The sequence below is a fragment of the Balaenoptera physalus genome, assembly GCF_965194825.1.
Source record: "Balaenoptera physalus genome assembly, chromosome: X".
NCBI lineage: Eukaryota > Metazoa > Chordata > Mammalia > Artiodactyla > Balaenopteridae > Balaenoptera > Balaenoptera physalus.
This window is the reverse complement of record NC_138903.1, coordinates 119,823,050-119,845,374: the sequence shown is the minus strand read 5'-3', so window position 1 is coordinate 119,845,374 and position 22,325 is coordinate 119,823,050. Positions and strand designations below refer to the sequence as shown.

The following is a 22,325-nucleotide window of genomic DNA, read 5'->3' as shown; positions in this document are numbered from 1 at the left end:
TGCTGTGGTGTGACCGGGGCCTCAGAGTCCTGTTGGGGGCCTGTCCCTTTTTATGCTACATGGCTTAATCTGTCTCCATCACTTCCCAGAGTCAGACGGGAATCGGCTTAAAATGCCAAGGCTTGACTTCAGCTGTGTGGGCGCCTGCCTTTCCAAGCCACAACATCTGAACGCAGCGTCCTCCCAGGCAAGGAAACACTCAGTAAGGAAATACCGTAGTTAGGCTCTTTGCAACTTGCTAGAAGTGTGAGGCGGCGCTTCATTTCCTGATCGCTCAGGTGGAAATTGTAAAAACAATTAAGAGCAATGACTAATCACCGAATCAAAGCAGGTTGCCCAACTCATTTGCAATTGTGTGCTCAGTTCTGTGTGCCAACAAACAAAGACTTGGGGAGTTTATTATTTAAACCAATTAAAAGCTCTCGGCAAAGCAAGTAGTCAATTTGTGGCCACGTGGTGGGAAAACATCAGTTGGAAGAGCCTGAGGAATTCCGTGAGCCGAGCCATATGGCCCAAATCGGAATGAAGCGCCCAGGATCGCTGGGAAAGTCGGCGCGGAAAGCAATTTCACAATAAAAAGCTTCACCTAGCAAGAGCAGACTTGGCTCTCTGCTCGCCTCTGCCCCGACCTCCCCCCTAACTCCACCTCCCCACCTCCCCCATATTCTAGCCTGCCTGCAAGGCTGGTAGTTCTAACCGACAGTAAAAGAAAAATGAACGGACTAAAATCCAAACTCTGACTGTTCAGCAAGAGACATTGCTAAATTTCCTGTCCACCATTTGTACTTTTATGTATTTTAGGGCTACCCAGAGAGTTCTTAAAGGCCCAGATGATGAAAATCGGCCGCCCTTCTTTCCAAATGAGGTGCACAGTCCATCTGGAGAGGGCACTCACACTTTTGCATGAAGCTGTAGGCCGTAAAACGGAAAGTAAAGAATTAAAAACTGAAGCCATTTGGTAGCCGTTATAAAAAAAAAAAAAGAGGCAGAGGGAGGTAGAAGGTGGTGTGGTGGGCACAGTTACTTCAACAAATTAGATTTACAGAATGGATGTCATGGAGTAAGCCTTTACTGAAAGTTCCTTTTCACGTCCCCGTGAGATATTTTCTGCTTACATTTTTTTTTCCGGCCTACAAGTCCCTTTGCTCCTAACCACTCCCCTCCATGTCTCCCTCCCCTTGCATTTTCCTGGAAAGTCTAATAATTCTTATGTTCCCAGTGGATCTCACTTCTTAAGGTCCTGGTTCCTTTCTCCTTCAAGTTCCCTCCAAAACAAGCATTCTCAGACACTCCTGATTACAGAAGAAGGAAGAACAATTGTACCGGAACCAACTGGAAAATTTTGACAGCTAAGTCAGCTAGCTGCAGCTGTCCTGTACCATGTTGTATATTATAACTAATGCACTAAGATTAAATAATTTTTGTACATCAATAAACAATGTGGTTCATGGTATGCAGACAAGTAAATTGAGTAAATTCAGTAACAAAGAATAACAGCTGTAATGTCATTCCTTTCAAAAAGTCTAGCACTGTCAATACTTCTAAAATTAATATGGCACACCTGTTAGTGTTCTGTGGGATGGTCAAGATTACAGCTCCAACTTTCTGCAACTTGGAGGATGGCAGCAGGAAAAGGGTAGAGGGGCTGCTAGGCTCTCTACCTGAGCTTACCCAAAATCGTTATCCTTTGCTGTGGTCATCCAAGCCCACCTCATTTTATTCCAAGTTGGTAGCAGCAGAACCAGCTTGCATCACAGATTAAAGGTTCTGGTCCCTGCATTTTTAAGTCAGAGGCCTATGAAGAGTGAGATTGAAAAGCACAAAACTATAGGACCTGTGAGTTCCATTCCTGACTCTGCTACTGGGAGATAAAAAGTTCTCAGAAAGTCAGATTGCCTCACGGACCCGCTTGACTATCCAAAGCCTCTTCCATCCTAAACTGTCAGACATGGAAAAGACCCGAGTGATCGTCTGATAGGTGCTAAAAGCATATCCCCACTTCTAAACCAGTGGGAATGGGAATGGCATGTCAGAGACAAACTGAACTGTTTTGAGTAGTGGATTTCAAAAGAGGCGATTGAGGAGTTTCAAAGCTCTTTGTTTTAGAAGAAATGTGGCCCTGTTTGCAGATATCCCTGCAGTCCAATCCTGTGCATATTTGGGATGGCCCTCCATCTGTGTGAGAACACTAGACACTCTGCCTAATTTACAAAACAGAATGACAACCCTGTCACCTGGCTGGCTGTCAAGTGTGATAGGCATTACAACTGCTAAACAAGATGTTCTTTGCTAGAAGAAGAAACACGTACAACTGAGGCATACAGAACCAGTCCCTTTGTAGTTAGGCATGGCCATGTGACTTGATTTGGCCAATGATGTGTGAGTGAAAGTGCCTGTGTTAATTCTGGGTAGAAGCATTTAATTGCTTCCATTTAAGAGCTTCCAGAGCTCTCTTGCCCTGACCTGGTAATCTCTGAAGTAAGGTGTTGAGATGATATCATGAGATGCTATGGAGTGACTACACAGCACAAACCTGATCCAAACCTACCAACCGTTCAACCCAGATCAACACTCATATAGGGTACTACGTATCCCGATTTTACAAATGAACAAACTGAAGTTCTTCCAACTTAAGTGATTTACCTATAGCACACAGTTAGCCCTTGGCAAAACCAGGGTTCTAATCTAGATTTTCGTGACTCAAAAGGCACACCTATTTTTTTTTCTCCATATGGATCTATTAAGTGGTTGCTGGGCCATTTGTACCCTCTCCCACTTGGGTGCCAATAGAGGCAAAAGGGTGAGACATCTGGAACCAATGAAGTTCAGAGATTGCACCAAAGGGAAATACCAAAGCAGTGGCAATAAGCAAAAGAAAAAAAAATTCTCTCAGTACTGGAGAGGCCACACAGCTACCAAAGTTTGCAATGAGAAGAAACAGCCCAACTACTACTACCACTTAGGGAACCATTTGAGTATTTCTCTGGTAATCCTTGACCCTCACCTGCTTCACTAAACTCCAAAGATGGGAAAAAAAACTCTGACCAAGTTCAGTTTTCGTAAGGTACTTTGAGATTATTCTGCTTTATGTCTGCTAATGACTGAGCCAGACCAAACCATATTTTCTGCCATGATGATGATGAAAAGTCAATATTGCATGAACTCCCCACGTGCCTGAGCTGGGATTTAACATGGCAAAATTGATGTGTGAACCAGTGTTGCTATTTAATGTGGTTTCTATAGAAGTGTTCATAAAACCTGGGGCTGCAGCTGGCCCCCATTAGGTAGTTTCTTGGTGAAAGTTTTCCAAGGAAAACTTTTTTAACAACTTCATAAAGCCAGGCACAAAAGGGCAGTGCAATGACTGGCTGAGAGACATGGGATTTTTTATCTTTGACTGAATGTTAAATGGGGACTTGCTCTGTCCATTTCTGGAAGAAAAATCAAAAGGCATCAAAGGCTACATTTTGAGTCTTGCATGATTTTATTTATTTATTCATGCATTCATTTGTTCAACATTTATTTAGCACCTACTATATGCCAGGCACTGTGCCAAATGCTGGGAGGAACAAAAAGATAAATAACATTTGGGTTCTTAGGGATGTGAAGGAGGAGAGAGACTGGCAAGAACACAAGTAACTGTAATTCAAGGCAGTCTGAGGCAAGGGTCTCAGTGGTGGAATTTGTAAAGCTGTTTGGAAAAGTGCCTGTTGCCAAGTAAGTGCTCAGAAAAATGTATGCTTATTCTGGGGACTTTCCTGGTGGTCAGGTGGGTAAGACTCCATGCTCCCAATGCGGGGGGCCTGGGTTTGATCCCTGGTCGGGAAGCTAGATCCTGCACGCATGGTGCAACTGAGTCCGCATGCCGCAACTAAAAAAGATCCCACAGGCTGCAACTGAAGAAGATCCCACAGGCTGCAACTAAAGATCCCGCATGACGCAACTAAGACCTGGCGCAGCCAAAATAAATAAATAAATATTTTTTTAAAAAGTGTATGCCTATTCTACATGTACAATTAGATGCTAATGCTTTAAGGATAATCATCCATTTATTGCTAAAAGGTAACTGTCAACTTCACACAGAAGATAATGTTTGGGGCACAGTTTGGGAATACGTGCTATTGTTTTAAAAGGTAGATTTTCATCTGAACAACCAGATGCATATGTTAGTTTTATAGATAACATCACTAACCTTCCCTGTATACCTCTGCTTTCAGGAGATTTATGTTCTAGTTTGAAGAAATCATATTCGTACCTTCTTAAGGATAAAACGTGAAAGAAGTCTTCCCACCCAGCAGACTCTCTTACCCACAGACCCAGGTTAGTTCCAGATTGGCGTAAGCATTGGCCATTCATCCAACCAACCCTTCCATTCAACCACCATGGGTAATAATGCTATAGTAGTTCAGAGGAGCAACTTGATCCCCTAGGGCACAAGGTAGTCAGGCAAGGCTCAATGAAGGAGGCAATCCTAAAGCTAGGTCTTGGGGATGGAGCTTGTACACAAGTACAAAGGAAGAAGAAAGACATTCTAGAGTGGGGATAGCCTGAGCAAAAATGCAGAAGTCGGAATGTGCTTAGCATGTTTGGAGAACAATGAATAAACCAGTTTGACAGGAACACAATTCAGAGGAATAGTGGGAAATCAAACTCATGGTAGGTAGGGTCCGATCATGAGGAACCTCAAATTCCAGTCTAAGGCACGGCATGAAATCAGTAGCCTATATATGTTGCAAACATTATACTTGGAAAAATATGGAGCAAGGATTGAGTCCCCAGATTTGTATGCATCTTGTTCTTAACAGTATCATTCTTTATACTAAGTCTCAACACTATTTGTCCTTCCAAAAGATTCCCATACTATGGAATGCATAGGACTTTGGGGTTATGAAAGAAAAGCCCTTGAGAACTCAGGGCAACACTGTTCCTGGGGAATCTGTCCTTGAGAAAAGGAACTAGCATTTGCAGACATTGTACAAAATCTTTGTACACACATTCTTTAATTCTCACCAAAAAACCCTGAGGTAGGCTCTAATATAATCCTCATTTTACAGATGAAAAAACTGAGCCTCAGATAGTAGATCAAAACAGGATTGAAACACCAATCTGTTTTATTCTAAATCCTGTATTCTTTTCACCATACCACACTGCCTCCTGAATAGGCAAAACTTCAAACTGGGGCATCCTGTGATTAATCCATACCTCTAGTTGTTATTCTCTTGAAACTTAGTAAAATTCCTATTTGCTTGTTGTTCAAACATCCTTGAATGTCAGATAGTTTGAAATTCTAGCCAAGTTAGGGAAAACAGTGAACTCAATCAAGCACTTCCAGAACAATTAATTATAAAGGTCAAACTACCCCCACATTTACTCAGCCATCAAAGGACATGACTCCATAGATCAGGGAAAATGGTACCAGCTGGAACTATCGAGGTGGCTCAGGTTGAGGGAATATCCATCAAGCAATGAGCAGATATGGATTGGCTCTGCTAATCTGGTAGGCTCTGTTGCCTAATTAAGCATCATATCACCGAAACTACAGTGAGCAATTATACTAGCAGGTAAGATAGTATAGCACTCTACAGTTTGCAAAGGAACAACTGCCCTCTGAAACACCACCACCCCCAACTTTACAAATGAGGAAACTGAAGTTCAGAGAGACTAAGTAACTTGCTCAAGGTCACATATCTCAATAAGTGGTAAAGTTGAAAATCAAACCCTTCCTTTTGACCCCAAAGTTCACTACTCTTTAAGTGCTAAGACACTTGTTTGTCTTCATTTTGGCAAAACAACTAGTTGAAAGACTACAAAAAATCACCAACTTAACTGTTTTGATTTCTCAGTGCTAAACTTCTAGTTTCTGAGCTTCCTTTCTCCAACCCCACCTCCAACCCTCCACTGACTGGACTGACCAGGTGGTCTGGTACCATGCAGACATAGTCTATGTGTCATATGGGCAGGGGAACTCCACCTCAAACTCCCAAATGCAATAAACTTGACTTTTAACCTTAAGGAAATCCAAAACACATGGCAACCATAAAAATGGCATTGGAGAAATTAACAACAGGTTATCAGAGAGACAAGAATTTCCAGTAGTATTATATAGATGAGTCGTGACTAGCCTCTGTCAAAAAACCTGGAGGGTATTATGATGATATAGATGCCAGAGAAAACATAGGAGCAAGATAAATAGCTACCTGATGAGCTAGGCAGAGAGACTCAAAAGGTCTATAAAAATTCTAGTCATCAAACCTAGGGGCAGGACAGGAATAAAGATGCAGACGGAGAGAATGGACTTGAGGACACGGGGAGGGGGAAGGGTAAGCTGGGACGAAGTGAGAGAGTAGCATTGACATATATGCACTACCAAATGTAAAATAGTGGGAAGCAGCTGCACAGCACAGGGAGATCAGCTCGGTGCTTTGTGACCACCTAGAGGGGTGGGATAGGGAGGGTGGGAGGGAGACGCAAGAGGGAGTGGATATATGTATATGTATAGCTGATTCACTTTGTTATACAGCAGAAACTAACACACCATTGTAAAGCAATTATACTCCAATAAAGATGTTTAAAAAAATTCTAGTCATCAAACCATTTTATTCACTAGCTACCCTACTCTGTCACATATTTTTAGTAATATATGTATACAAATGCATATGTATACGTCATTGCCTGTGTCCATCAATCAGATAAACTACTTCATGATGAGAAAATCAGTAGATTACACAACCTTTACCTTTTTAGCTCTCAAGTAAGTGGTCTAACAAGTGAGAGAAAGATCCTAATCTGGGTCTTTATTGCCCAGCAACTGAATTATGCAAGAGCTTCCTATCTCACATCCTGTTATACAGTGGTTCTCAAACTTGAGAGTCCATCAGAATCACCTGGAAAGCTTGCTAAACCACAGACTTCTGGGTCCCACTCTCAGAATTTTTGATTCAGTAAGTCTGGGGCAGGGCTCAAGAATTAGCATTTCCAGCAAGTTCCCGGCTGCGCTGCTATGGACACCACTAGTCCAGAGACCACACTTGGAGAACAAATGCTGTACAGCCATCCGAGCAGCCATCTAAAAACACGTATGACTCCATGGATCAGGGAAAATGGAGTTTGTTTGTATCACTCTTTTCAAATACTTTCAGTGGATCACAATTGCAAATACAATAAAGTGCAGACTCTAGTGCCTGGTACTGCAAGCTCCATTCACCCTCTCTCTGCAACCTTATCTCTCAATACTCACAAACACAGACCCTCCCATCCAACCAGCAAGGTTTCTTCACTGGCCCTGAACTTAACACTTTTACTGCTGACTTCAATCCTTGCTTCATGCTGTTCCTCTCAAAGGAAATGCCTTCATCTTTCCTTTGCCCATCAATATCCACAGCCTCTGGCTCCTGTTGTTCCACTTCCTCTAACTAGCCTTTCCTGACTGTTCTAGCTGCATTAATCTCCTATAAAGGCCAATAGCAGTTCTAATTTGTACACCTCCATTTAGCAAGCAGGAAGTTGAGTGGTTTTACGTGTCTCCTCTTTGTATCTAAACTCAGTTTCTTCAAGGGCCATGTCCTAAGCAGTGTTTCATTAGCCTCTCCTTCAGTACCCATGGCAGTGCTAGACAAATAGTATGTACTCAATAAATACATTCCTTTTTAACATACGGTTTTATTAATTAAGGATGTGTAGTACATTTTTTAAAACTGGTGGAGCTTGGCACAATAATAAATGGTATATTTTGGCTAGTTAGGCTTGTTTTGTTCTCAAGTTTTTGTTTATTTATTTTACATTTCTTTAACGTTCTGAGAATTTCAGAGTACAGGTACATTTGTAAAATTAGGTTGAGAACAGACATGACAATATGAGTACAATCTATGCATTTGCTGATCACTGCTGGATATTTCCCAATATGCTTACACATGGAGAACAGACCTAATTTACAGAACTCATCTTAACCCTCTGGTAACGCAGATGCATCATAGGTACCTTTGACCCAGATCACCAAACACTGATCTAGACATATGCTAATCAAGATTTCATTAATGACGAAAATATCCTGCCTTTGAGGGATGCCTTGGTGAAACTAGAGGGAGATTAAAAAGACAATTACATTTCTTAAATCAACCCCCTTGTTCTCTATGAAATACTTTGAGGCTGATTTGGTTTAATTCCACCTTTTCAAAAAATCTCACTGGGGGGAAAATGGGAATAGAAAAAGAATAATCTCCCAAAGCAAATTTAAGCTATTCTAACAGGGACACTGCATGTAGAAAGCAAGTTATGTCTTAAACTATGCTGTCTGGGTCCTTCCTCCCATAGAATCTGAACTGATGAAAGGAAAACAGACATAAATTGTATCTACACACATAAACTAGTTTGAATTTTTTAAAAAAAGATTGTACTCCATTTCTAAACAGATTACTAACCTCGGTTTGATTTTAGTCAACACCTGGTACTTTCAGTATCAGTTATTGTCTTCACTCCAGTCTCATGTAACCACAGTTTCTAAAACATGTGAAGGAGTAATCACCTGGCAGCTGGACATCATTCCAATGACAATGCCAATGTTTCTCAACCTAATGACATTAGTGAGAATTGGCAATGGATTTTGACTTTGTTTTGGATTTCCTTTTCTCCAAAGACGCTCTCCAACTCCAAAAACTTTGTTAGACAAGTGACTGCTTAAATGAGTGCAAAGTAACAGGCTTGTTGGTCTCTATGGCAGGACATACATAATCACCATAGACATATATAATTACACCTGTCAACCTCATCTTGTGTAATTGATTCAATGACTAACAATGTCAGTGGCAGGCTGAGCTTTGAGGTCTTGCTGTGAGAAAATACTCATACATGGCTAAACATTTTGGTGTCTTAATTGCTTGTCATACTGCCAAGGCTCCTGTGTTGTATCTATCTCCACAGCAACAGACTGGAATAGATAAAGCATATTTAATAGCCGAAAAGTGAAGTGATACTTTTTTTTCACTTTATAGGCCCTTTAAGAAAATCGTGGAGTTGTCGAAAATAATCTGGTCATACAAGTCAGACTTGAAAGAGAAGTCTAAAATATGATTCTGGGCCATCATAAAAAATCTACAAACAATAAATGCTGGAGAGGGTGTGGAGAAAAGGGAACCCTCTTGCACTGTTGGTGGGAATGTAAATTGATACAGCCACTATGGAGAACAGTATGGAGGTTCCTTAAAAAACTAAAAATAGAACTACCATACGACCCAGCAATCCCACTACTGGGCATATACCCTGAGAAAACCATAATTGAAAAAGACACATGCACCTCAATGTTCACTGCAGCACTATTTACAATAGCCAGGACATGGAAGCAACCTAAGTGTCCATCGACAGATGAATGGATAAAGAAGATGTGGCACATATATACAATGGAATATTACTCAGCCATAAAAAGAAACGAAATTGAGTTATTTGTAGTGAGGTGGATGGACCTAGAGTCTGTCATACAGTGTGAAGTAAGTCAGAAAGAGAAAAACAAATACTATATGCTAACACATATATATGGAATCTAAAAAAAAAAAACAGGTTCTGAAGAAACTAGGGGCAGGACAGGAATAAAGACGCGGACAGAGAAAATGGACTTGAGGACACGGGGAGGGGGAAGGGTAAGCTGGGACGAAGTGAGTGAGTGGCATGGACATATATACACTCCCAAATGTAAAACCGATAGCTAGTGGGAAGCAGCTGCATAGCACGGGGAGATCAGCTCGGTGCTTTGTGACCACCTAGAGGGGTGGGATAGGGAGGGTGGGAGGGAGACACAAGAAGGAGGAGATATGGGGATACATGTATATCTAGCTGATTCACTTTGGTATAAAGCAGAAACTAACACACCATTATAAAGCAATTATACTCCAATGAAGATGTTAAAAAATACATGATTCTGTGCATTAAAAATTAGATGCATGCTATGAGCTTTTCAAAAAAGAATCATCTGATTATGATTATGAGCAGAGAGGAGCAGCCCATGCTTGAACATGTACAAAGGCACGATGTGACATGAACTTTTCATCACACTCACTGTCTTTTGAGGAGTTAGAATACATTAAAGTCCCTCTTCCACAAGCAAGAAAGCACTGGAAGCTACTGGACATTGGCAGGTTTTTTTGAGGGGGTGGTTTGGAGGTCAACATCATGGTAAGATAGAGGCCACCAACACTGGGGACCAGCACACCAACCATAATTACATGTAACGAAGATGAGGAGTCATGACTAGTGTTGTAACAAAATGCAATAGGTTACTTTTAAAATTTAACAAATTATATCCTGTAGCTAATGCTCAAAAAGTACAGTGACTAATTGAAAGTGGTCAAGAAGCCTACAGATTTGCCATGTTTTATCCAAGATTAAATAATTTTATATACTTCACAGATACAAACTAACTCTCACATCCAGGATCTACTGATCTCTTCTTTCTATTTAATAAGCCATCTTTTGTACCAACCATACTGAGGCAACTGATTTCCAAGGCCACCAAATCCCATTCATTCATTAACTCAGTCATTTATTCAGTCATTCAATGTATTTTTGAGCAGTTACAATGTGTCAGGCACTGTGCTAGGTGTTGGGATGCAACAAGAGAAAATGTGTGTTATGGGAGCATATAATAATGGCATTAATGCAGACTCAGATGATCAGAAAATTTTTTCTGAAGCAGATGACACCTAAGCTGAGTCTTAAAGGATGAGTATAATATTAGACTTGTTTTAGGGAGTAGAGAGAGGAGATCAGTCACAGTAAAAAGTCGCAGAGGTACAAAACAGCTAGAGCATGAGATGGCATAACATGAGAGAAGGGAAGAAGGAACCAGATCATGGAGGGTTCTGATATCATATGAAGGATTTTAGACCCTGATCCTGAGAACAATGGAGAACTGGTTTTTAAGTGTGTTTGGGAGGAGGGTGAGTGGGTGTATATGTAAGGAATAGTCCTTGCTGCAATGTTAAGAATAGAAAAATGCTTCCAGAAGAATAAGACTTTTTTCCTCCATTGTATTCTCCTTGACCAGAGTATTTGACACTGCTCAAAACATGGTTACTTTGATATTCTTCTCTTCCAGTTCTCTTTCTCCAGCTCCTTTGCTGGTCTTATTTCTTCTGTCAAATCAGTTGATTCTCTTTTCCCCACTGACACCAACCCTATATAGGCTCTTCCAAATTACCTTCCTAATTTGCCTCCCTGCTCCCTCCATTTTGTACTCTTCTAGAAAATTGCTCTTCCTAGTTCCACCTTCAGTGGTACAATGTGCATCTGACATTTCTAGCTGCATAGCAACCATGCCCCCACAGTTGGTAACAGCATCATGATTTTCCTTTGGAAAACAATTCCTCCCCATCGGATGCTGTCCCACCTTCCTCTGGCCAAGGGCCAGTTATGTAACTTAGGCCAAGCCAATCAGACTTTCCATAGAATTTGAATCTTGACCCAAAAGACTGAGAGTATTGGGATCTGGTTCATCTAAGAGCAGAATGCTGGAGTATGTATTTTAGTTCCTGCGGTCTTAGAGCTGTCATAGTTCTTGTCTTTGCTAAGGTCTGGATGTTGTACATTCCCTTCAGTTCTGTAAACTACGCTATAACCTTTGTGTGTGTGTGTGTGTGTGTATACATATATATGTATACATATGTAGATATATATATGTACATGTGTGTGTGTTTGTACAGCTCAGGTTAGCCACAGTACACTTCTGTTGATTGCAATGAAGAGTGCTACCTTCCTCCTGGCATTAAAGGCCCTTGCCCAACTGATACCATCTCGCCTATCCAAACATATATACTATCATTAGCCAACCTAATCCCTCTGCTACAGTCCTATAAGTCTCCCTTCTCTACTCCTGCCACCATACCTACTTATACATCCCCAACTTCCTACTTTTCCTTTCTCCCCTCCTGGTCTGTCCTTATATCCCATTTCACTGGACACTAATGGAGAGTACATTATATAAGTGGTATTATGATGAGGGTTGGGAAAAGAAGAGATGAGGAAAAAATAGGTCCAATCTTAAGGTACTATCTCTACTTTTTTGGCCTGAAGCTTTCCCTAGTAACCCTAGGAACAATGTTCTCTAGGTTCTAGGGATTTTGTTCTAACAATTTCCATCATACAGGTGAGAATTACGATAGATACTGTTGAATACGATGCTCTAATGCTGTCTTTCCTCCTTCGCATGTTTAAAGGTTCTTCAGAAAGAAGCCTCTCTTCACTACCTTTCTTCCTCCCTCCCAACCCCGCCCATCAACCTGAGATTTTGTACAGTAGCATATTGGATTAAATAATTTTTAAAATTCTAAGGAAGAAACAGAGAAAAGAGATTTCCTTCTAATTTATGCCCATCCTTGGGCCACTGGGGCCTTATTTGTTAGGTAGTATAGTATACTACAGGCATGGGTTGTGAAGTCAGACAGACTTGAGTTTCAGTTCTGGTTCTGCCACTTATGAGCTGTATGCCTATACCACTAAGCCTCAGTTCCTTCATCTGTATATTAGATGACATGATGCATATTAAAGTGTCAAGCGCAGTTCCTGGCACATAGAAAGCATTATTACTAGATGTTAATTATTTTTATTAGAATGGTGATTGTTTTCTTAACCAATACCCCCACACCTAATTTTATTTTCTTTAAATGCCAAATTCTGAATCTGTGGCAGCAGAAGAGGTCATACATGGGTTACTCTCTAAAATAGAGTAAAATGCATTCTGTAACTTTTTTTTTTTTGGCCACACTGCACGGCATGTGGAACTTCTCCAACCAGGGATTGAACCTGTGCCCCCTGCAGTGGAAGTGCAGAGTCTTAACCACTGGGCCACCAGGGAAGTCCCTAAAATTTATTCTGTAGACAAGCCTAGACTATTTCTAAACCACTTCCATCTCCAAAAGTCACTGATTGACTCTCACGGAGAGATGTCTACATGTATGCATACAAGGACTAAGTCTCTCTTTATATCTTCCCTGAAGATAAGTTTCCAAAGTCTGTTCTGTGGTTATCTTACCTAGTGTGGTGGTTAGCACAGGCTTTAGAATCAAGAGAGCCTAGGTTTGAATCCAAACCCTGCCAGTTACTGACTGTGTAAAGTTGGAAAATAAACTTCTATGATCTGAAGTTTTTTCCATCTATAAAAATAGAAAGGATAGCACTTAGCTCATAGGATTATTGTGAGGATTTGATAAATATTAAGTAAAGTGTTGAGCACCATGCTTTCCCATTAATAAGTATGCAACAAAATGAAGTCAAAAAACATATCCCATGAAAGGAAAACTTGATAAATTGGACCTCATCAAAATTTTGTTTGCTCTGCAAATGACTCTGTTAAGAGGATGAAAAGGCAAGCTACAGCCTGAAAGAAAATATTTGCAAATCACATATATGCACAAAGGACTAGTATTTAGAATATATAAAGAACTCTCGAGTCAATATTTAAAAAAAAAAACAATTAAAATAGAAAGTCACCAAAATACATGAGCAGACATTTCCTCGAAGAGGATATTCAGATGGCAAATAAGCACAAGAAAAGATGTTCGACATCATTAGCCATTAGGGAAATACAAATAAAGACCACAATGAGATATTACAATGCATCTATCAAAATGACTAAAATAAAAAATATTGACAATACCAAATGTTGGTGAGAATACAGAGAAACTAAATCACTCACACATTGCTGGTGGGAATGTAAAATGGTACAGTCACTCCGGAAAAAATTTTGGTAGTTACTAAGCATGTGACATGGTTCACCACATTACCTAGAAATTGCACTCTTAGGAGTTTACACAGAGATATAAAAACATGTTCACACAAAAATCCGTAAACATTTGTTCATAGAAGATTTATTCATATTAGCCCCAAATTGGAAACAGCTCAGATGTCCTTCCAGAAACAAGTTGTGCTACACCTATACCATGAAATACTACTCAGCAATAAAAAGGAATGAAATATTGGTACATGCAGCAACTCGAATGAATCTCCAGGGAATTATGCCAAAAGGTGAAACACTGTGTGATTTTCTTGAAATAACAAATTTATAGAAATGGAGAGACAGAAAGTAGGTTCAGTGACTGCTTAAGGCTGGGAGTAGATGAAGATCAGGACTGCTAATGGTTACAAGGTTTCTTTTTGGGGTGAGGAAAATGTTCTGGAAATAGGTTGTGGTGGTGATGGCACAATTTCACAAATGTACTAAAAATCACTGAATTGTACCCCTTAAAGGGTGAATTTTATGGTATGTGAATTATATCTCAATTTTTTTAATGCAACAGAGAGAGAAATAATAGTGGCAGAGACCAGGGTAGAAGAGGTAGAGGTGAAAAACTGGTCAGGTTCTGGATATATTTTGAAGATAAAGGTAATATTATTTGCAAATGATTAGATGTCAGATACGAGAAAAAAGAGGATATATAAACAGCGCCAAGGTTTTTGCCTTTCACTAAGGTGGGAAAGACTGTGAGAGGAGCAGGATTTAAGGATAGATGAGAATTACAATATCAGATATATTAAGTTTGAGATGCTTATTAGACATTCAAACAGTTATGTTGAATAGATGGGCAGGCAATTGTATATGGCTATGGAGTCCAGAGGTGGTCTGGGTTTAGGCAGAAGATCAAGAGAATAGTTTTGCTCGCATTATATGTGAAATGCTGGCTAGATACCTGTGTTAGTTTCCTATTTCTACTAGTGACAAATAACCACTTAGTGGTGTAAACCAAACAAATTTATTATCTTACAGTTTTGGAGGCCAGATGTCCAAAATGGATTTCACTGGGCTAAAATCAAAGGGTTAGCAGGACTGTGCTTCTCTCTGTAGGCTCTCAGAGAGAATCTGTTTCCTTGCCTTTTCCATCTTCTAGAGGTCACCTGCATTTGGCTTGTGACCCCTTCCTCAACCTTCAAAGCTAGCAGCATAGCATCTTCAAATCTCTGACTCTGACATCTGCTTCCATCATCACATCTCCTTCCCTACTCTCCTTTACTTATAAGGACATTTGTGACTACATTGGGCCCACCTGGATAATCTAGGATAATATCTGCTTCTCAAGAAGCTCAACTTAATCACATCTGCAAATCCCTGATGCCACATAAACGTTACATATTCACAGGTTCAATGTACTAGGAAGTTGACATCTTGGGCAGCGGGGGGGGGGGGTGCATTATTCTGCCTATCTCAATACCCAAATAGAGCTACTGAACTGGTAGCTAGATATAGGAATGTAGAGTTCAGAAGGAAGTTCCAGGCTGGAGAAGTAAATTTGTGAGTTTCAGTATACACGTGTTATTTAAACTCATGCAACTGAATGAGATCATCAGGGAAGAGAATATATACAGTGTAAAGGTCCCAGGACTGAGAGCCTAGGGCCCTTCAATGTTACGAAGTTGGAGAGATGAGAAGAGGCAAGCACAGGAAACTGAAAAGAAGTGGCAAGTGAAATAGGAGTGGGTCACTGAGTGAGTAGGAAAACCAACAGAAAGTGGTATATTGGAAGCAATGAAAAGAAAATGTTTAAGGAGGAAGGAGGGATCAACTGACTCAAATATTGCTGCTAGGTCAAGTAAGATGAAGACCGAGACTGACTGTTGGATTTGGCAATGTGGAAGTCACTGTTAACCATGAAAGTGCAGTTTTTGTGGAGTGGCAGGTTCAAGAGAAAAGGAAGTCTTCTGCTTCCAGCCATGATAGAGTAACAGAGATCAAATTTACCCTCTGGCCTGAAACAACTAAAAGACTTGAGAAATATATGAAACATAAGGCAATTTACTCAATGGGAGAAAATATTTGAAAATCATATATCTGATAAGATGTTAATATCCAGAATATATAAAGGACTCTTACAACTCAATAACAAAAAATAAATAACCTGATTTTAAAATGGGCAAAGGACTTGAACAGACATTTGTCCAAAGAAGACATGCAAATGGCCAACAAGCACACAAACATCACAAATCATTAAGGGAAATTTAAATCAAAAGCACAATGAAATACCACCTCACACCCATTAGGATGCTTACTACCAAAGAACAGAAAATGACAAGTGTTGTCAAGGATGTAGACAAATTGGCACCCTTGTGCACTGTTGGTGGGAGTATAAGAGGTTGCAGTCGCTATGGAAAACATAGTATTGTGGTTCCTCAAAAAATTAAAATAGAATTACCCTATGATCTAGAATTTCACTTCTGGGTATATAACAAAAGAATTGCAAGCAGGGTCTCTAAGAGCTATGTGTACACCCATGTTCATAGCAGCATTATTCACAGCAGCCAAAAAGTAAAGGCAACTCAAGTATCCATCAGCAGGTGAGTGAATAAGCAAAATGTTGTCTATTCATACAATGGAATATTATTCAGCCTTAAAAAGGAAGGAAATTCTGACACATGCTACCACAGAGATGAACCTTGAGGACATTGTGCTAAGTGAAATAAGCCAGTCACAGAAGGACAAATACAAGAAAAGAGTCAAATTCATAGAGACAGAAAGAGGGTAGGAGGGAATGGGGAGGTGTTAAATGGGCATAGAGTTTCAGTTTTGCAAGATGAAAGGAGTTCTCAAGATTGATTCCACAACATTGTAAACACACCTAACACTATGGAACTGTACACCTAAAATTGTTAAGATGGTATATTTCATGTTATGTCTATTTTTACGATAATTAACAATTTTAAAAAGGAAAAACATACATGAAACAATGGTTTTCAAGACACTGAACATCAGGCAACAAAGGACAGCAACCTGGGTAGTAAACAAACAAGGTGAACCCTATGACTGCCATAGCTTACTACACGGATAAAGTCTGCAGTCCTGGGAGCAAGGAAGGGCATCCCAGGTGGAGTCTGGTGGCTGCCCTGAGTTGAGGACATGAAACTGGGAGTCCAGAGAGGCCAGAGTGGCTAAGGCTCAGAGGGTAGAACCCCAGGGATGAGAGAGCTGCACTGAAAGAGAGCTCCAGAAATCTGTACGGACTCTCCCTTAAATTTCATCTTGAGTACTTAGAAGGAAATCACACTTAAGAGGTGAGGGACAGAACCATCCCAAAAGACAAGAGACAACAATCCTCAAAATCCACAATTTTATATGTTGTGGAATATGAATACACCAGAGAAGTCATTACCACCAAAAAGGTAACAAACATATCCATCACCCCCAAAAGTTCACTGGTGTCCCTTTATAATAATCTCTCCCTGTCAGTCCTCTCCACACCCCTTCCCATCCCCAGAACATCACTGATCTCCTTTTGACATGATAGATTAAATTGCGTTTTCCAGAATTTTATATAAATGGAATCAGACAGTATCTTTTTTCCCCTCAGGCATCCTGCACCCAGCAGCATTATTTGGAGATTCATCCATGTTGTTGCATTTATCAATAGCTTGTTCCTGTCTCTTGCTGAGAACAATTCCATTACATGGATATACCACAATTTGTTTATTCTTTCACTTTCTGATGAACATTTGGGTCATTTCCTGTTTTTTTCCCAATTACCCGTTTTTATTTTCCTTACAAATAAAACTGCTATGAATATTCATGTAGAAGTCTTTGTGTAAACATATGCTTTCATTTCTCTTGGTTTAGCACCTTGTAGTGAAATGACTGAGTGGTACAGTAGGTTTATGTTCAACTTTAAGAAACTGCCAAGCTGTTTCCAGTGTAGTTATACATTTTGCATTCCCACCAGCAGTGTATGAGGGTTCTAGTTACTCTATGTCTTTCCCAACACATGGTCATTTTAATTTTAGACATTCTAATAGGTGTAGTGGTATCTCATTGTGGTTTTGGCTTGCACGTCTCTAATGACTGATATTGAGCGTTCATATGTCTTCCTTGGTGAAATGTCTTTTCAAATTTTTTGCTCACTTATTAAAATTGGGTTGTTTGTATTCTTATAACTGTGATTTGAGAATTATTTATGTAATATGGATATAAGTATTTTAGCAGATTATGTGATTTGTAAATATTTTCTCCTAATCTGTGACTTGTCTTCTCATTCTCTTAACAATGTTGTTCAAAGAGAAGTTCTTAATTTTGATGAAGTACAATTTATCAATTATTTCTTTGCTCACATTTTTGGTGTGATATTGAAGAAATCTTGGCCTAACTTCAGGTCACAAAGACACAAATGTTTATATATTTAATTATTATATATGGGCTTATGATCCATTTTTTAAAATGTTTTTTTATCGTGGTAAAAGCCACATCATATAAAACATACTATTTTAACCACATTTAACTGTACACAGTTCAGTGGCACTAAGAACATTCACATTGTTGTGCAACTCTCACCATCATCCATCTCCCTAAATTTTTACCTTCCTAAACTGAAACTCTGTCCCCATTAAACACTAACTCCCCATTCCCCCTCCCCACACCCCCCGCCCTCCTGCCCCTGGCATCTACCAATGTACTTTCTGACTCTGTGAATTTGACTGTTCTAGGTACTTCGTTTAAGTGGAATCAAACAGTATTGGTCTGCACCTACTGTATACTGGAATGTATTTTTAAGGTAAACTTAATATATGCACTACAAACAGATTGTACCTTCTTTTTTTTTCCTTGTGCTATACAGTAGGTTCTCAATTAGTTATCTATTTTATACGTAGTAGTGTATATATGTTGAATCCCAATCTCGCAATTTATCACACCCTTTCCCCCCTTGGTATCCATACGTTTGTTCTCTACGTCTGTGTCTCTATTTCTGCTTTGTAAATAGGTTCATCTATACTATTTTTCTAGATTCCACACATATGCATTGATATACGATATTTGTTTTTCTCTTTCTGACTTACTTCACTCTGTATGACTGTCTCTAGGCCCATCCACATCTCTGCAAATGGCACAATTTCATTCCTTTTTATGGCTGAGTAATATTCCATTGTATATATGTACCACACCTTCTTTATCCATTCGTCTGTCGATGGGCATTTAGGTTGCTTCTGTGACCTGGTTACTGTAAATAGTGCTGCAATGAACATTGGGGTGCATTTTCTTTTTGAATTATGGTTTTCTCAGGGTATATGCCCAGGAGTGGCATTGCTGGGTCATATGGTAGCTCTACTTTTAGTTTTTTAAGGAACCTCCATACTGTTCTCCATAGTGGCTGTATCAATTTACATTCCCACCAACAGTGCAAGAGGGTTCCCTTTTCTCCACACCTTCTCCAGCATTTACTGTTTGTAGATTTTTTGATGATGGCCATTCTGACCGGTGTGAGGTTCTACCTCATTGTAGTTTTGATTTGCATTTCTCTAATAATTAGTGATGTTGAGCATCTTTTCATGTGCCTCTTGGCCATCTGTATGTCTTCTTTGGAGAAATGTCTATTTAGGCCTTCGGCCCATTGTTTGATTGGGTTGTTTGTTTTTTTTTGATATTGAGCTGCATGAGCTGCTTGTATATTTTGGAGATTAATCCTTTGTCAGTTGCTTCGCTTGTCAATATTTTCTCCCATTCTGAAGGTTGTCTTTTCATCTTGTTTATGGTTTCCTTTGCTGTGCAAAAGCTTTTGTTTCATTAGGTCCCATTTGTTTATTTTTGTTTTTATTTTCGTTACTATAGGAGGTGGGTCAAAAAAGATCTTGCTGCGATTTATGTCAAAGAGTGTTCTGCCTATGTTTTCCTCTAAGAGTTTGATAGTGTCTGGCCTTACATTTGTCTTTAATTCATTTTGAGTTAAATTTTGTGTATGGTGTGATGGAGTGTTCTAATTTCATTCTTTTACATGTAGCTGTCCAGTTTTCCCAGCACCACTTATTGAAGAGGCTGTCTTTTCTCCACTGTATATTCTTGCCTCCTTTGTCATAGATTAGGTGACCATAGGTGAGTGGGTTTATCTCTGGGCTTTCTATCCTGTTCCACTGATGTACATTTCTGTTTTTGTGCCAGTACCATACTGTCTTGATGACTGTAGCTTTGTAGTATGGTCTGAAGTCAGGGAGCCTGATTCCTCCACCTCCATTTTTCTTTCTCAAGATTGCTTTGGCTATTCGGGATCTTTTATGTTTCCATACAAATTGTGCAATTTTTTTGTTCTAATTCTGTGGAAAATGCCATTGCTAACTTGATAGGGATTGCACTGAATGTGTAGATTGCTTTGGGTAGTATATTCATTTTCACAATACTGATTCTTCCAATCCAAGAACATGGTATATCTCTCCATCTGTTTGTGTCATCTTTGATTTCTTTCATCAGTATCTTATAGTTTTCTGAGTACGGGTCCTTTGCCTCCTTAGGTAGGTTTGTTCCTAGGTATTTTATTCTTTCTGTTGCAATGGTAAATGGGATGGTTTCCTTAATTTCGCTTTCTGATCTTTTGTTGCTAGTGTATAGGAATGCAAGAGATTTCTGTGCATTAATTTTGTGTCCTGCAATTTTACCAAATTCATTGATTAGCACCAGTAGTTTTCTGGTGGCATCTTTAGGATTTTTTATGTATAGTATCATGTCATCTGCAAACAGTGACCGTTTTACTTCTTTGTTTCCAATTTGGATTCCTTTTATTTCTTTTTCTTCTCTGATTGCCATGGCTAGGACTTCCAAAACTATGTTGAGTAATAGTGGTGAGAGTGGACATGCTTGTCTTGTTCCTGATCTTAGAGGAAGTGCTTTCAGTTTTTCACCATTGAGAATTATATTTGCTGTGGGTTTGTCATATATGGCCTTTATTATGTTGAAGTAGGTTCCCTCTGTGCCCAGTTTCTGGGGAGTTTTTATCATAAATTGGTATTGAATTTTGTCAAAAGCTTTTTCTGCATCTATTGAGATGATCGTATCGTTTTTATTCGTCATGACCCAAGCACTGACCCCACAGAAAGCCTCCTCTGGCAGTGTGGGTCCAGGTAGGCTGAGCATCGCCCCCCTCCAAAGCCTCCTCCAGCTGCACCAGCCTCTGTGGACATGCCCATGGAAGCCTGCGCCCCAGCTGGCCTGCATGGGCACGTGTGCTCCGGGCCAGCTTCAGGAGCAGATGCTGGTGAAAGGAACACATGCAGAGGTGGGGCTGACACAGTGGGTCCAGAGACCTACCTAGAGGTCTTGGAGGCCTTCCTGGGGAGGCAGGGGGTTGGATGTAGCTCATCATGGGGCAAGGACACTGATAGCAGAGGCACCAGAGAATTTTTATTTAAAAAAATTTTTTAATAATTAAAAAAATTTTGCTGTTTTGTTTTGTAGTTGTGTTTCATTTTTATTTTTATTTTTTTCTGTTACATTTTTTATTTTTCTAATTTTATTTTTTATTTTGTTATTTTTCTGCCTTTTTTTTTATTACTGTAGCTTTATAATAAGTCTTGAATTCGGTCCTCCAAATTTGTTATTCTTCAATATTGCTTTGACTATTATAAGTCATTTGTATTTCCATATGCATTTTATAATTTGCTTATGAATTTCTACCAAAAAAAAAACCAGCCCGATGAGATTTTGGTTGGCATTATGTGAAATTTGTAGATCACTTTGGAGAAAATTGACATCTTAACACTATTGAGTTTTGTGAACCATAAACACAGTATATCTCTCCATTTATCACACTGGTTGTAAACCAACAAAATTATCAAATATCACTCTTCTTGGTATTTCCTGACTTCATTCAGCAATTAGTTCTTACTCAACTCTCCAGAGTTATTTTTTAGGTTGAAGTTATATTTTTACCAAGTAATACATTTATGTTTAAAAATTCAAATAATAGTGTAAGGTTTATAATTGAAAAATAGAAATCATCTGTTTTCCAGTCCCTTCCTATTCATCTCCGTCCTTCTCCACACCCAAGTCTTACTGTCCAGGAGCCCACCAAGAGTCATCTCATTAGAACAAAAGACACTCCTATCACCCAGGAAATTCCAAGGGATTTAGAAGCTCTGAGTCAGGAATCAGGATCAAAAACCAAATATTACAACAAAAGATGCTCTTAGCACTCTTCTTATCACTTAGGAAATTACAAGGGTTTTAGGAGCTCTGTGCCAGGAACCAGGGGCAGAAACCAATATATTTTTTCTATTATTTCACATATTTCTTTTACACTAGTTTTACTTTTGTTTTTAACCTATCTGTGTCTTTATACTTAAACTGGGATTCTTGGAGGCAATAAAAAGTAGCTTTATATCCAACCTGACAATATGTGCTTTTTAATTGGTTTTTTAGACCATTTACATCTCATGCAATTATTAATATGACTGGATTTAGATCTACCATCTTGTTATTTGTTTTCTTTTTTTTTTGTTTTTATTTGTTTTCTTGTTCTCATCTATTCTTTGTTCCTCTTTCTGCCTTCTTTTGGACTGAGGATTTTTAACAATTCCGCTTATCTCCTTTGTATGGCTTATTATAA

At 39.4% G+C, this 22,325-nt stretch overlaps 1 long non-coding RNA gene across 1 annotated transcript in view; it reads right to left on the bottom strand.

Moving 5' to 3' along the window:
• LOC309652052 overlaps positions 1 to 18,363 on the bottom strand; it is an 877,231-nt gene extending 858,868 nt beyond the window's left edge. Inside the window, exon 1 of the long non-coding RNA XR_014258545.1 lies at positions 16,397 to 18,363. This is a non-coding gene — a long non-coding RNA (uncharacterized lncRNA). The remainder of the gene's footprint in view (positions 1 to 16,396) is intronic.
• Positions 18,364 to 22,325: the final 3,962 nt, after the last annotated feature.